This window comes from Lytechinus variegatus, chromosome 8 (genome assembly GCF_018143015.1).
Source record: "Lytechinus variegatus isolate NC3 chromosome 8, Lvar_3.0, whole genome shotgun sequence".
Taxonomy (NCBI): Eukaryota; Metazoa; Echinodermata; class Echinoidea; order Temnopleuroida; family Toxopneustidae; genus Lytechinus; species Lytechinus variegatus.
In genome coordinates this window covers 33,278,125-33,295,669 of record NC_054747.1, presented here as the reverse complement: position 1 = coordinate 33,295,669, position 17,545 = coordinate 33,278,125, and the positions used below count along the sequence as shown (strand labels likewise).

Here is a 17,545-nt window from a genome sequence, read left to right as displayed (position 1 = left end):
ATTCATGATGACTTGCATATGACTATTTTCACAAAATAATGCTAAGCTTGAAATACTATAACTTCGCTATTTGCTATCAGATTTTCAGCATTTTGCTCGGTGGATTTTACTATATTTATTTTGATATGATTATTTTCAGCCTGGAGTACCCCTTTAAGGTATCTAACATTTATGAGTCTTTATTCTGACAAATTTATCGTTGAGGTTGTTCTTTCATTCAAATGCAAGTATCTTCATTCGAAACAAGACTTGCAAGGTTACAAGTGATGAAAACACCGAACTAAAATAACCTGTTTAAAAGAAAAGGTTACTTGAAAAAACAAGTGGAACGCCTCTGACAGTCTCGCCTGTGTCACGCAATTCAATATAGCAACAATGCTGACTTTGAATAAAAAAACAGTGATACTTGATTACCATAATGTTCAAGTTTACTTTCAAAGTTATGAAGACATTTCCAAAATTATTACCAACATAGTCAAAGTTCTTTGACGCTAAATGACATTTGACCTTAATCATTTGACTAAAAACTAGTGCAAGACTATCAATGATACTTGATTACCCTCATATCCAAGTTTCATGAACCAGATCCATAAACTTTCAAAGTTATGACATTTAAAAAAATATCTCGAGCATGCATGGTCACAGTTCATTGACCCTAAGTGACCTTTGACCTTAATCATGTGACCTAAAACTCATGCAAGATGATAAGTGAAACTTAAATACTCATGTCCAATTTTCCTGAACTAGGTCGATAAAATTCCAAAGTTAAGATGACATCTCAAAAACTTTGGTTAAGATTTTGATAACCAAACATGGTCAAATTTTATTGACCATAAATGACCATTGGCCATGACAATGTGACCGAAACTCATTGTCAGTGGTACTTGATAACCCTTATGTTCAAGTTCATGAAATAAGATCATGATGATGACACTTAAAAAAATTAACAGTTCAGATTTCAGTGCTGTGACCTTTGACTTTGATCATGTGACCTGACAGGCTGACACTAATGTAAGATTATCAGCAATTTTTGTACAAGTTTCATAAAATACATGTAGGCCCTTATATTTGTAAAGTTATGACATAAAAAAAAAATTAGACCCTAAATGACCTTGATCATGCAACCTGGACACTCATGCAAGATGGTCAGTGATACTTAGTTACACTTATGTCGAAGTTTCATGAACTAGGCCCATATACTTCCTAAGTTATGACGACATTTCAAAAACTTAACCTTAGTTAAGATTTCAATGTTGACGATGACGCCGCCGGAGTCGGAAAAGCAACGCCTACACATGTAGTAAAGCAAATCCCTACCATCACAGAGAGTTGTGAAATTTCGAAACAGGAACAAGTAACCAACATTTATTTTTCAAAAATAAGAACACTTTGCATATATTTTGCCTTTTCACACCTATAGACAAATATCAGAAAAATATGAACAAGAGCCAAAAAATGTCCACAAATCTCTTGCATGAAGTGCATATACTAGCGTCCATATAGCTGCATATAAGTATTCCTTTGTATTAGTTGGAACTTGGAAACAGTATCAAACAGAAGGTACATGGCAAGAAAATGATTTGTCATAGTATAAATATAAAAATATATCAATCTGAGTTTGATGAATAGCACAAGGTGATAAAGCAGGAGTTGGAATGTCATGATAAATTTTGAAAGCACACACTATATAAACCTGAGTTGGCTGTATTAGCAGACATGTCATAATACATGAAAGACATTTTCGTGTAATATATACCCATGATCAGAATAAAATGGGTTTTTTAATGACTTGTATGAGGCAATATTAAGGCTTATTTCCAAACAAAAAAAGGTATCACACTTAAACCTGCTTTTCTGCACGTCTTCGAGATGAACGGACATCTTTCAGCTTCTGGCCCATGCGTGCACGTACTTGGCCCATGGAAGTGCAGGGAAATTTTCTTGTTGTGTGTGCTGAATAAAGGAAATGAAAGGACACAAAAACTGGCTCAAAGTCTCAAACTTTTATCAAAGACTCTACATCATTTATAAATATTAATTAAAGCCAAGTCAAGTTCCGTCTGTTTGTGACTGTTGGTTACTCAGCTGCAGTGGAGTATCTAAGAGTCACAAACATAACAAAAAACCATGCATACCCATGAAACAGGATTATAATATTAGGGGCAGATAAGTTAAAGCAAGAAAATCAAGATTTCAGGCTCGGTAATCTTATTTCTATAGTCCTACTTGATTGAAAATATCTTATGAAATGACAAGGAAGTGACTTAAAGGAAATTAAGTTCTTAAACTGGTTGATTGTCTAAGCCTTTGACTCTAATTTCTAATTTCTTTGGTCCGCCGTTCTGGAAGAAATTGTACTGGTGACAGGCAGCATCGTTGTAAAATGTAAAATGACAAGACATTTGTGAAGATCAATCACTTACTTAAAAAATTAAAATGTTTTCTATGGTTACGTAGATTCAAATCAAAGTCGGTGTCCTTTTCCTCCTTTTTCTGTTCGTTTGTTTTTGTTTCCACATCAAAACTTATTTTCACGGTAGATTACCATTTGGAGAGACTGTGCTATTCTACATGTAGTACATGTAGTTTCTCTTTCAGGGGAGATTCACCCTAACCCTCCGCCTTGAAATTATTGACAAGCTTGGTAATATGAGAAATTACAGAGCATCTTCCTATTTACAGTAATTGTGATATTCTGAATTCATTTGTAGATTCACGCAGAGACAATCATTCTTGGCAAAATACACAAGAAAATGTAAAAGCTATCAAAGGGGAAGTTCACCCTGATGAATAATTGGTTGTAATAAGAAGCAAAAAAAATTGAGAAATATATCAGTGAAGGTTTGATAAATATCATTAAAGAACAGAGATTTTTTTAAAATATGATTTTATGACATCACAGACGATATGAATTGCCCAAAATGCCATTTTTTCAAAAATTGAAAGTGATTTCTTTATTTTTGCGGTGGATATATCATCAGACACATCATTTCATAGCCCCTTCTACTAGAATTTACCATAACGCAAATCTGTGTGTGAGACAGTGTTATTTGTGAATGTTGATATGCCAGGGCTAGCAATGGAAATTCATCCGTTTAGAGTGCCAATATCCTACAATGATATACCAAGAAAGTCAGAAAAAAACTTTAACATTTAAAAAAATCACCAATATAATGAAAAAGCATGTCCGGAAAACATAACTCTCATCTCATATAGATGTATGTCCTGAAAGAGCATCTACTCCATCATAATTTCAGATACCATTTTTATGTGGTATATGTTTAACCTTTGATAATTAAGAGGTATTCTTTGTTGTGATGTAAAATTCTATTTGAACCAAAAGCATGAATGCAATGCTCTGGAGAAGATACTCTTTCTGGACAGATGAGAATTTTGTTTTCTGGTCATGATTTTTCATTTAATTTAATTGGCCACAGAATCTTGCCGTAAATAATAAACTTTTAAACTGACCTTCATGGTTCCGCTGGTCTTCAGTCTTTTTCTTCTTTAGAAGCTCTGCCATACATGTAGCAGATCTATCAGCTTTCCCAACCTGCAACCAAAAATGGAAATAAAATATGAACACATATAGAATATGTTTAGAATTTTTAAAAATTAAAATTTAATTTAGCCCCCCCCCCCCCGCTCAACATTTTTCAAGACCATTCAGCTGCGATTTTTTGGGGTGACCGCGCCGCGCCACTCACATTTAAGTCTCGCATATCTTCTGAGTTCAAATTTGCGACACCAGGGTACGCGGTCATGTGCAAATCCAATGCAATTCTGTATCTAGACTAGGAATCCAGACAAAATTCATAAGTGTATCATTATTTTTAGTTTTTCTAATGAATTTTCTTTTATTGAAGTAGTACCACCAATACTTTCCAATTCCATCATTTTTTTTTTCAAGTAGAAATTTAAGAGCAATTTTTTAAATCACCACTGGCAGCGATATCAAGTTATGTAGAAGTCATTTTTTTTTGCAAATCACAGAATAAAGTCTGGCCTGCTTCAGGTAAACACTTATCACTTTGGACTAAATTTCCTGGCTAGTAGGCTTCAAAATTTCCTGATCCATGCACGTCTTTAAAATTTAAGTTGAATGTAAAGTTTCAACGTACCCTCTTTCTCACATCTTTTTTTGAGGTTGAAGCCTCATCCTCCATGTCCTCATCTGTGGCATCAGACCCATCCATAGCCTCATCTACTCTGGTTGCGGTGTTTAGGAACTCCTTCTCTTTCTTTAGTACATCAGCTTTTTTTCTATAAGGGACAGGCACATTAAGGACAGACATAAATAATCAGAGTAATTTCAAAGAGCCATTTATGAAATGCATTGTAAAAATGGAGTTTTAGCATTATTAGATTTATTACTACAGAGTACAGACAAGTTATCAAATCAGAATTCAGACACCAGTTTTTAAGTTATAGACGTAAATAATTTTATTCTGTACACACAAACTATTTTGAGTTGTAGACATATTTTTCAGTAGATCCAAATAACATAATTATTATTTAAAAACTAGTAAGAATCTTTCACATCATTAAATTTGCCCCCAAATTTGTTAATTAGCCGATGTAATGCTAATCCAGTCTAGCCAGGAGGCTTCTAGAGAGTAAAAATCATTTACTAACGTAACTTATTCTCACACGAAGCCAGGGCTTCTATTGTATACATGTGCATGTAGGCAGCCAAAACCTGAAACTTTTGCCCCCGAGATTTCTACTTTCTCTCTAAAAGATCTAGCCTTAAATCATGTACCTGGGATACAACTTCATTTCCGACATTTCTATGCTATGGATTTTATTTTTAGACAAGAATTCATTAAAAAAATGACAAAAATATCATGAAAAGAAGAGACTTGCCCGATGTTTACACTGCCATCTTGTTTTCTATTGTTCTTCACCCACGATACGGACGCTTGAGTCGAGTAACGTGGGTGAGAGTAGCCAGGCGGCTTCTATAGAGTAAAAATCATTTACTATCGTAAGGTTACTCTCATACGAAGCCAGGTCTTCTTTCTCATAGACGCGTGCGTCGGGTAACGTTGGCGAAGAATAGGAAGTAAGATCGGGCAAGTCTCTTCCGTCTTTTCACAATATTTCTCTCATTTTTTGATGAATTCTTGTTAAAAAATAACGAGAGCGTAGAAATGTCGGAAATGTAGTTTTTTCAATATACATGATTTAGGGCTAGATCTTTTCTATTAAGGAAAGTAGAAATCTCGGGGGTGAAAGTTTCAGGTTTTGGCTTCCGTCGTGTGGGTCAATGAGAAGACCTGGCTTCGGATGAGAGTAACCTTACGTTAGTAACTGATTTTTACTCTCTAGAACTAGAAGCCGCCTGGCTAGGTGAGAGTAAGGCCGTGTTTATGCTTCCACTTTTCAAGCCAGAATCAGCGTTTCCAAACGTGATTAGTCCAAAACACTGTTGCGTCCATGCTTACTTTCAGTTAAACGCTGTTTCAAAACGCCGATCGAAGACTCACAAAAATGTGCATTTGTAAACGTCGTTTGACCAGAATCAGGCTTTCTGGGGAAGTATAAACAGAACCACGATCGTAAACGTGTTTAAATGACGTCATTTGGTACATGCTTCCGGTGAGATGAAAATCCGCGGACAAATACAGTCGTATTGCTCCTTGTTATCTCTACGTAAAAACAACAATCGGAACCCCCCCCCAAAAAAAAAGGCGCGCCCAATTTGACCTCGCTTTACAAGATCATGATTTGCTCTGAAAAGTTAAGCATAAACAGCACTCCCAGAACCCACGTTTACGATCGGCGTTTTGAATCGACGTTTGAAATCGCTGATTCTGTCCTCGCAATGGAAGCATAAACACACCCTACGATACGTTAGTATTAGTCTTGACTTGAGGACACAATGATGATGATTTTTTTTATCATATACTTCTTCATCATTGATGTCTTGACACTCTCTCCATAGTGTCTTAAGCAAAGGACTAAAACAAAGATGGATTTCCCTAGAAAATCCATCTTTTTAAACCAAAATCAAAAGAATTCTATTCATTCATACGCATTAGGCGTAGGAAGGTTTTAAATATTATTAAAAATATAAAAAATGAAGATTTCTTACCTAACTGATGCCGCGTAGACCCCCCCCTTCCACATGTAAACAACGGAAATACAATACAATAGCGTCGACCCTTGAACCGCTTATGTATGACGTACTTCCGGAAAGCAATCCCGTCTTAACGAACAATTTAGAGATAAAATTTCTTATTAAACAAATATTAAAATTTATTTTTTGATTATATAATTCATATTAATAATATATATAAATTATTTATGATCACGAAATAAATTTGAATATTTGTTGAATAAGAATTTTTATCTCTAATTTCTATCTCTAAATTTTATATTTTTATATAATAATATTTAACACCTTCCTACGCATTAGGCGTAGGAAGGGGTAAGAATGAACAGAATTAATAGAATTCTTGTGATTTTGGTTTAAAAGATGGATTTTCTAGGGAAATCCATCTTTGTTTTGGTCCTTCGCTTAAAGCTCGTGGATAGTTTTGGTGAAGGATTATAAAATCCAGTTGTATGGGTCGTGGCTATTGAATAACAAGAACTGATCATAATGCAATATGAGAGTGGCAAAATTTCTACTTGAAAATGTCTAAATTTTAAATAAACTCAGAAAATGAAGTCATTATCCTCGGCTGAATTTCACCGACATCTTACTCAATCTACCTATTCGCAATGTTCAAAAAGGTCACTTTTCACAGCGCCCACTTTCGTCCATGACTGAGCATTTGTTTTTCACGTGACCGATATCTACTTTACTGGAAAACAAAATTCTTCCGCGCATCGTCTGCTATCGCTAGGCTACACGGAGTGCATGCAATGCTTTAGTATCCAAATTTCACCGCGAGTGAGCGCGGGAGCATGGCCTGAGAAACGCCGAGCAGCCACTGTCGTAAAGTCGGTTTGTATTGAGCCAGAGGAATTGGAGGGATATCTGTTGTAGATTTACCTTCGCTATGCTAATGCCATCACTCAGACTTACATATATATATATATGTATTTATATATATAGATATATAGTGTACTTAAAGTACAGTACTTTGATATCCATAAAATAGTATCGTTGAGGTTCCTGAGAATATTTTGTAGAGATTATAAGACGACTACAAATTCTGCAATCATGGTTGGTCGAACAACCAAAACACAGGACACCGGATGCGATGCACAAATCGCAGCATCGCCTGACGATGTGTTCGGCGGGCCGGCCGCTGACATTCACATCACACTCATTCACGCGAACACTTCTGACGGCATGAATACGTGCCGCTGAAATCTGCATTCTCTTATCACATGTGACACACAGCCGCCTCTCGACCAAATTACTTTTTCTAGACTCTGTAAGCAGCTCTGCCATCTCACATTTTTCATCAAAGAACAATTTACATGACCGGCGTCGTCATGTGATTGCAATCTCAATAAAATTCAACAAATTTCTCCTTTCTATTGTCTTATTGCTGACAGTTCCCCGGGCAGTCCCCCCCTAAATTTGAGGTGGGGGAGGGGACGGTGCTCCCTAAAATTTTTGTTGATAACCTATTTTTTGCTTGTCAATTTTCTTTCATGCGTCCCTCCTAAATTCACGTGGACCCCCCCCCCCCTGAAACGTTTTGTGTCCCCCCTAAAAGTTAGGTTGATGAACTTCTTTTTTTTTGCTTGTCAAAAATTTTTGGTGATCCACTCCTAAAACTTAGGTTGACAACCATTTTTTTTTGGGGGGGGGGGCTGTCAAATTTTTTACCTGTGCCCATCCCAAAATTTCAGCTGGACCTCCCCTAAATTGTTTGGCTTCCGCCGCCAAGGTGTATTTCCATCTAAATATGTAAAGCATTTTCAAGAAACAACATTTCAACTAATGTAAAGAAAAAATGCACATTTTCGAAATGGCAATTATTGGGTCCTTGATCCGTAAACAACAAGAGACATCCTTTTTTTTATCATTATCTTATAAAGTGCTTTGCAGATTTTCGCCTGTATCTTTTGCTGACAAATCTATATGATCTTGGCCCAGGGCCGGCGCTAAGACTCATTGCAAACGTAATATTTTTACCTGCAGCCTACCGCCCCCCCCCCCCCGACCAGCAAATCGATACTTTTCTTTTGGGAGGGGGTGCAAAGTTCCAATGCATATCTAACTGTATCACCGTAAATCCTGATCGTAAAGAATTCCATTACGAAAATATGTAAAGGTCACGATGGAGAAATAGGCTTTATGTATTTATACTGTACATCTCTTCTATTTTAGCATCTGACGTGGCGTACCTAGGATTTTCCAAGGAGGGGGGGGGGGCAATTTGATAAGTAAAAAATAAAAAAAACGTCTTCAACTAAAATTAAAGGATTTCGTACAAGAAGAAAATTTGACAAGCAAAAAAAAAGAAAGAAAAAAGGTCTTCAATTTCAAAGGCACGGGCCACATGTGGCTCATCACGGATCAGTTGTGACTCGTCGGGGGGGGGGGGGCATGGGTTGTGACTCGTCAGGGGTTGGATAGTCTGTCCCTCTGTAGGTACGCTAATGTCTGCTAATGTCTCCAAGGTCTCCCCCCAAAAAAATAATAATAATAATAATAAGATTACACTCGAAATTACCAGGAACTGATCGCTTCTATCACCGACATGCTGTATAAATAGCACTGACCAAGTTCCCCCATCTATCTCTTACCCCATTTGTTTTCTCTTTTTTTTTTTGGGGGGGGGGACAGAATCATATGCCATTGTGGTACTAAATCAGGTGCACATTACGTTCGGCATGGCTGGGGGGCGATATAAAACAAGTCGGGAGTCAGTTGATATTGATCGCGCTTCTTGCGCTAAATAGCCATATAAAATGACCTGAACATGGAAATGGAAATTTATTTGACGACCGTTTATACAAGCTATAGGAATTCACGAAGAGCTAGTGTATCGCTGCTAGCACGAAGCGCGAGCTGATATTGTTTGTATTCAAACCTGACAATAGTACATTGGAGGAGGCCTATACATACTAGCTTGTTTTGCAATCATGCCGTGGAATCTATATAATTAACAATTATAATAAGTAAACAATGCGAGAGCGAAGCGCGAGCTGTGTTTTTTCAAATAACTATTTATATTGACCCCCAAATCGAACGTTTGACATGTAGGTTTGTGATGAAAAGGATATAAAATCCAAGTACAAGTGCGAGCTCTAAGCGCGAGCTTGTTTGTTTTTTCAGACTGGGGTGGCGAAATTACCGGGAGAGTGGAGCACTTGCCACCCTTTCCACTAAAAAAATATAATTTTTTCAAATTGAAATGTGCCTTACAAAATTAATGCCCCGTTTGAAGTAAAAAAAATACATTGTAGGCTAGAAAATGACAAATTCTGGGCTGGCGCTTCGCGCTCGCACCGATTTTTGTTCGTGCAAGAATCATCCTGTTCATGGTTACATTTCGTGATAATTATTGATATTCTGATGTGAAACTGGATAATTTAAGTGCAGGCTATCGCCTAGATTTAGACCTAGAATTTGAACATTCTGAATACATTTGTTTAATGGAACATTATGGAATACAAGTATACAATATGAATTTGGCAAATCAAAGAATGTGACCACGCAGCGTTAGCTTAAAATGCTGATATGTATAGACCATAAAATTGATATTTTACAGAGCACTTAAATTTGTAAATGAAAAAAAAATGAAAGCTCGTTGTCCGAGCTAAAATATGTTTTGTATATTGACTTCAAAACTTGCTCCATATCAGCCTATTGAGCAAGATATTAATCTATTCGAACAGGCAATTCTTGCGCCAAGCGCAAGCAAAACTTTTATATGGTAACATGAAAGATTTGCAAGTCTCCTCACATTATTACATTCACTCGTCTTCCTCCTCTTATTTTACTCTTCTGTCTTTCTTCTTTTCCCTTTTTGTTTTTCTTTCTCCCTTTTTTTTGCTCTGTCAATTTTTTTCGGGGGGGCACGTGCCCCCAGGCCCCCTCCCCGTAGCTACACCACTTCGGGTCAACGGTCACTTCGCCCCTGGATTCGCCAATGCCCAATTTTGAATTATCCTGCATGTCTTCATTACAGAACATTTTCAGTTTATTTAATCCCATTCAATATCAAATCTATCAATAATTGTCAATATACATGAACCTCTATGAAGGGGCTAGTTTTAGCGGCTTGTATTTCCGCTCAGAGTTTTAGAAAGATGCAAATTGGTCGCATCCCCTGCCATTATTTTGGACAGCGTAGGAGAACCCCTTTTCTTATCAATCATGGCAATGATTCTGGTGAATTAAGTTACCAAAGAACGATCGGTCAGAATAATTTATGTAATTAATGTTCAGTGATATCGAAGTTGAATGGCCATTTTCAAATTAATGAGCTTGCCTAACAGTTAGGCAAGCTCGTTAATTTAAAATGGCCATTCGTATAGGTTTTTTAGCTTATAGAATAAGAAGGAGAAAACAATATCATTTTGGATATTGAAACAAGGGGTAGAAATAAGTTTTTTTTACAAAAGAGGGGATGCAGGTGGCAATTTTCGTAGATTTAGCTATATCGTGCGGGACTCTCTGGAGAAGCATGTATACTCAAGAAACTAGCCTTGGTAAAAAAAAAACGGGAATAGATAGATAAATAAACAAATAAATAAATGAATGAATGAAAAAAATAAATGTAAGCCTATGTCTTCTATGAGCAACTGTAAAAATATACGGGGTGTGTCTCTGCCTGGATCCGCCAAAGATGATATGCCATGAGTGTCGATCGGTGGGGGGGGGGGTGAGAGATGGGGAAATATACCCCAAAAGAATTCAGGTGGGGATGGCTTGTAAAATCGCACCCCCCATTATATTGAGGGCATCGAAAAAACAGTATCTCCAGGAAAAAAATCGATCTTATAAAAATACATGAAATCAATTTAAAAAAATGTTAACACTGAAATACACAAAAGAAAGAAAAACAAAATTTGTTTTCCAATTCAGTTATTCTTTTTTTCTGAAGTTGACAAGTCTGTTTTGAAATAGTTACACATTTATCTGTAATGATAAGTGATGCTTAATAAGCTTAATAGCGCTTGAAATAGTGCTTAAATTACCCCTTGTTCAGAACGGAAGAAGAACAAATATTTTCAGCTCACGTTTCGCACTAATTTATTGAGATCGGTTAAATATTAAAATTTTTCTGCCCGCGGTTCGCGCTGGCATTATATATGTAGGAAGAAACCAAATTGCCCAGATTTCATGACTTACAAAGCATGAATTGAGAGTTCTATTTTTAAGTCAGAAATTTCATCTTTTTTCCGCTGCTCGCGCTTCGCGCTCGCATTTATCGTTTAGCTTTATATCCTGTCCTTTTCATGATTACAACAAGTTGTTAGAATTCCATTGTGCCAAAACGTCAACAAATTTCAGATGTATACCTATCCTGTTCATGATGAAAAAAAATCAAACGCTCAGTGCTCTTTCTCACTTCATAAAAGATGACGTATGGAATATATAGGCGAGTATAAAGTCAGAGATCTTGTCATTATGAGCTACGTTTCGTTGACAAACCAAAATTACACTTTTATGTCGGTAATTTATTTTGATTATTTTTTCCTCGCTCTTTGCTTGGTCCGTATAAGAGGTTGAGGAGTAGCGATTTTGTAAGTCGTGTAGTTGAACAAAGTAATATTAAAAAAGAAAGTGTTTTTATAATGACCGATATAGTAAAAAGTAATATTTTAACATTATTTAAAATTTTGTTGAAATTTATCGATTGCAACACAACTTTTTGCTATTCTCTCATGAAAGCAGTCAGATGGACAATTCTGATAATATATTTCTCCCTTTTATAATGAGAGGTTGAAATTGTTTTTTATTATGTGAATGGATTGTTTGTAAAAAACAACAGTCTTGAAGTCATCCTTGTTGACAACGCGATCCAGTTATTCCCTTTCCTTCAGTTCTTTCTTTCTTTATCTATTTATCTATTAATCTCTATTTTCTTTCATTGCATTCTTTCTTCCTTTCTATCTCAATTTCCCCTCGTGCAGTTGTGACTTCTTCCCTGCTTGGTACAAGGCCCATTCCGTTTTTTTTTTCAATTTACTCGCTCGCAGATTCGCCGCGGCTGCATGTGCTGGTCTATTTTCAGTTGGTATAATGCCAATTCGTCTAATTATGATCTGGTCTACTGGGGTCTACCATCATCAGTTCGTCCACTCACTGTTTTGTCTAATAACCAGTCAGGTCAAATACCCATCTCAAGTCCATATACCCCCATATTTAGTCTAATAATTGGACTAAAGTGTGAATTGGTAGAAATGAATAAAAAATAAAATGGGTATTAGACCAACTGGTTATGAAATGAATGAAAATAAAATGGGTATGAGGACAGACCAAATTGTTTATGAGACGATTTGGTCACTGTGATAGACGAAGATGAAATGACGATCGAAGTGGATTTGGCAACACGAATTGGCACTTTACCGCTGTGCTTTACGGTGGGCAGTGTAGTAAAATAACGAGAAATCGTCATTACGGTGTAGCGTTAATTTCGGTGAAAGTTACGTAATCTTCGCACACCGAATTCGCATAGCGGCAGCATGGTCGAGTGATTTTTTGTAGCCTGTTATTAGTCGTTTCGCGCGTATTTGACACACAAGCTTGCACCGTGCAATGATGCACACAGCACCCACGCTCTTGACCGAAGAGACGACCCAACATGCCCAATGAACTTACACACAAACTAATGCCTATACCTCGGCTATCTTTCCTTGTATGCACACGTTCATGCACACACCAAACCCCATCTCCCTGGTATACACATGATACATGTAATGATAAGCATGATAAGAGAGAATTGAGATGAATGAGGGAAATTGTTCTCTGACCATCGACGTGATCTTTGTGAATGATGTTACACGCATGCTAACTGACCACGGGACCATACAGCCAGTACCAAATTATTCACCGTTTCCCCTTTTCTGCACTTAACAGTCATGATAATAAGCCAAAGGAAAAAATAAGGGATATTAATGATTCTTGCGATATTGGACAAGTCATGTAAGTTTTATAATTTCATCATGTTCATCTGTTTTGTAATTGACGATCCTGATCCTTCACTGTGTCGGTGAACTGCATCAAGGACTCATCATTTTTAAATAGTTTTTACTGGTTTTTATTGTACATGTCAATCATATGTTCCCCCCGTTGCTATCACCAATGAATATTAATACTATAACGAACCTTCAAGTACGACGTTGTGTGCATATTGATCAGTACACTACGTGTAGAATGAAAGTTTACATATCGGATACAAAAGTTTACGTGAATGACGGCTGTCATAAACGCCTATCAGTCGTTTTATTCAGCTCGGCAAAACTGATGTACAGGTTCTTTTGGTAATTTATAACAAAATGCCACGGTAAAAAAAAAATCGCGCGCGGATAGATCGAATGCTATAAAGTTGAAAAACAAAGTATCGTACTTTGCAGAAATCCTTTTGGTTTGGGACAAATCGCCGGGAAGGGAAAGAAGGGGGAAGAGCTCGTGGAATCGTTCGCTCTCGCTCGTTTCTCATAGGTTTGCGTGCAAATCTCCGTGAACCGCTGGCAATGTGCAGCGCTCTCGCTGTTATCGATTCACTGTGGTGACCTCATTTTATTACATGTTTGCGTAATGACGATTTCGCGTGATTTTACTACACTGGTGGGTACAAATACAATGAAAAGAGGCAAGCGTGACCCCCCCCCCCGAAAAAAGCCCCGCACAAATGAAATAAAAGAGGGAAAACCCAAAACATGAGGCCTATATTCGGGTCGCTCTTTGTAGAGAATGTAAATTCCTAAACATCATCCCCTCACATTTGGAGATCATGCATATAAAAGATAACACTTTTGCGATCCAAAATAAAGTCGTGTCATTTTTCTATCGCCAATTATGAAACATGTCTATGTCTAATAATTGCATATCGTCATACATGTACATCGAATCCCCGGGACCGACAAAGTTTTTACTCATAAAGTTAGTAGCTTATGTTAATTCTAGGACGTATGTGAAAATCATCCATCAAAATATGGAAAATATACTAAACTCAAATGACACTATAGTTTATCAAGTTACATTCCATTTCCACATTTGAAGCTTGGTATTATATAACCTCGATTGAATTATTTCTGCAGAGGACACGTACACATGCATGTAGTGTAGGAACATAACCGTGCATATAACGCATACATAAACCCATACATAAACCCATATACATGTGTATATGGCCTTTCCAGTAGACCGATGCATAATGCAAGCATTGAACTCTGCATGACCTCGTCTGGACGAGCAGTATATGACCTTATTACGTAAAGTTCATCTGCTCTCGAATCAACACAATTCCCATGCATAGTACACTCATAGAGCTGTTACACATGGAAACAACTTCATGTAGTTTATGATTTCAGACACAATCCACCCAGTGATGGTTTGTTTCTAATTGTTTTAGCGAGTAAACACTCCCGTAAAAACGTATCCAAATATAAATTGCCCCCGTCTTTTTGGCAATTAGAGATCAGTTATTCAAATACACTCATTGTAGCATATCGTGGTTCCACTTTTTTTTAATGGGATGATGAGGGTTTGTTTATCGTCGGGGTTTAGTCGTCGATTGGCAATGCATCTAACTTCCAAGGAATAGGAAATCAAGGTGCATTAGCTATAAGACTAAGTTCGGTGAGGTACGTATCGTTCAAGTGTTTTCTTTTGTTCTTCTCTGCCGTTTGTTGTCACGTTATGCATCGGAATTATCATCGAATAAATAGTGCGTATACAGAACGGGCTTAGCAAACCTGAGTGACTATAGACTGGACAACTCCTCTTTTCAGCGGACTACATTTTGTTCCCGCGTACGTAGCTCAAGCGGTGGTGCGGTGTATACTGCAGAGCGCTAGCCATGCTAGCTGGAGGCCGAGGCAGTGCATGCAAAATAATGCATGGATTTCGGTGATAGAGGGAGGCAGCTCGCAACCTGCTGGCGGGAGATCGCGCGTCAGCTTGATAATTCTGGGATACCCGACAGGGTTAAATTACAAGGGAAATTGCAAAATTAACTATGTAAAACACCATTTCATTTCATGTCATCCACATCATGACTGTTTTAGGGCATAAGCATTCATATCATATAGAAATTAATTAGAATGGTGACAAGCAGATTTTGAGGATTTACCAAAACTATCCACCCCTCTTTAAGACACTATGGAGAGAGTGTCAAGACGTCAATGATTAAGAAGTATATGACATATCTAAAAAAAATCATCATCATTGACATTGCTTCCTCAAGACTCTGTTAGTATAGGCCTAGTATTAGTAAATGATTTTTTACTCTTTAGAAGCCTCCTGGCTAGTAGAAAAGATGGAAAGAGCTTACGGCCGTGTTTATGTCGCCATCTTGATTTCTTTGTCTTTCGCTTGGCGACAGCACGCAAATCGCGCGATTCGTTTTTTTTATGAATTCTTCTTTAAAAATGAAATCAATATCGCAGAAATGTTACACCCGGTAATCTACTTCACTTGGAAAATAAGTTGAACCCCATGACAGGTAGGCCTACATGTTTTAGGGCTAGATTTAGAGGGAAAGTAGAAATCTCGGGGGCGAAAGTTTCAGGTTTTGTACCAGTGGCAGTACCGTACGTGGGTGAATAGCTCGTGATCCTAGGCGTCAGTGGGGAGTAACCCTACGACTACATAGAGTACTGTGTAGAGCTAAATTCATAGTAACCCAGGCCAGGGAACTCCCGCCCGCGTAGCGGGCGGGCAGGAGTTCCTTGGCCTGGGTTAAAATCATGACTTTCAGTTTCAGACGCCTCCAGGCTAGTCATGCTAGTCGAGCACCACATAGCCTATAGATCTATATACATACGGACACGGTTCGACAATTACCCCTGGACAAAGGGAGAGCATAAATAATTACATATTAGGTACAAATCAGGATATAATAATGTATATTTACCACTGGCCACTAACACCTTGGCCTTCCACATCCCAGCCAATGTTCCGGCCGTTTCTCTGCGGGGTTCCGGACTCCACCAGGCCCTCAACTCAAGTTCGGCATGTTCGGGTCCACCAAGTTGAACAACATCTTTTTGTTACAAAATCGCTAGAAGTAACAGTTCCTTGTTTCCACCCAGTGTACTACAACTCACATGGTTGATATCCTTATCAATTCAAGAAGATTAAGACAAAGTGCAGTAAGATCAGATTCTAACGGGCGTAAATATTGGATGAAGTGATAAACTGTAACGGGCGTCGGTGAGCTTTGAATTTGAAACGCACATGTACACGAGCGCGCTATAGAGCGGTAGCATGCCTCGCCGAAAATAGATTTCCGAGGCCGAGATTTACCGAAGAGTTCCGGATATCTAGCCGTTACTGATAGTTTATCCATTGCGATGATGATCTTAAAAGAAAATAAAAAAAATCATCAAATATCAAATTACCGGCAAAATTTCAGTGTAAATTATAAACTAAATGGAGATTGTATTGGGAATAGTGCATCAAACAATTTTTCATGTTTAGTACTCCTCCCTGCTCCCCGCCCCCCCCCCCCCCCCCCCCCCCCCCCGACGAGCTTGAAGACCCTTTTTTGCTTGTTAATTTTTTGGGGGGTACGATTGAAGAACTTATTGTGGTAACACTGTGTTTGTTACCCAACTATGTGGGCAATTATGTGATTAACAATGTGATCTGAAGTCTAACACTGTGAATACATAGTTTACACATAGTCAACTATGTGAAAACACTGTGGTAACACTGTGTTTGTTACCCAACTATGTGAGCAATTATGTGATTAACTATGTGATATGTGATTAACTATGTGATCTGAAGTCTAACACTGTGTCCACATAGTTTACACATAGTCAACTATGTGAACACACTGTGGTAACACTGTGTTTGTTACCCAACTATGTGGGCAATTATGTGATTAACTATGTGATCTGAGTCTCACACTGTGACCACATAGTTTCCACATAGTCAACTATGTGAACACACTGTGGTAACACTGTGTTATTTACCCAACTATGTGGGCAATTGTGTGATTAACTATGTGATCTGCAGTCTAACACTGTGACCACATAGTTTACACATAGTCAACTATGTGAACACACTGTGGTAACACTGTGTTTGTTACCCAACTATGTGGGCAATTATGTGATTAACTATGTGATCTGAAGTCTCACACTGTGACCACATAGTTAACACATAGTTTACACATAGTCAACTATGTGAACACACTGTGGTAACACTGTGTTTCTTACCCAACTATGTGGGCCATTATGTGATTAACTATGTGATCTGAAGTCTCACACTGTGACAACACTGTGACCACATAGTTAACACATAGTTTACACATAGTCAACTATGTGAACACACTGTGGTAACACTGTGTTTGTTCCATAAGGGTACTGTTGGTGGTGCTACTGCTGCAGCTACTACTGCTATGCAGATATCACCACTACTGATTCTACTACTGCTGCTAATATTAATTAATATAAC

At 37.7% G+C, this 17,545-nt stretch overlaps 1 protein-coding gene and 1 long non-coding RNA gene across 2 annotated transcripts in view; one reads left to right on the top strand and one right to left on the bottom strand.

Moving 5' to 3' along the window:
• The window catches only part of LOC121420394 (guanylate cyclase soluble subunit beta-2-like), a 48,051-nt gene that overhangs the window by 29,495 nt on the left and 1,011 nt on the right, over nt 1-17,545 (top strand). The gene's annotated exons all lie outside the window — the stretch shown is intronic.
• Nucleotides 1,915-4,161, bottom strand: LOC121420395. Its single transcript, XR_005970755.1, has 3 exons — nt 4,122-4,161; nt 3,472-3,553; nt 1,915-1,953 (listed from the first exon to the last, which is right to left on the bottom strand). It is a non-coding gene; the product is annotated as an uncharacterized LOC121420395 (long non-coding RNA).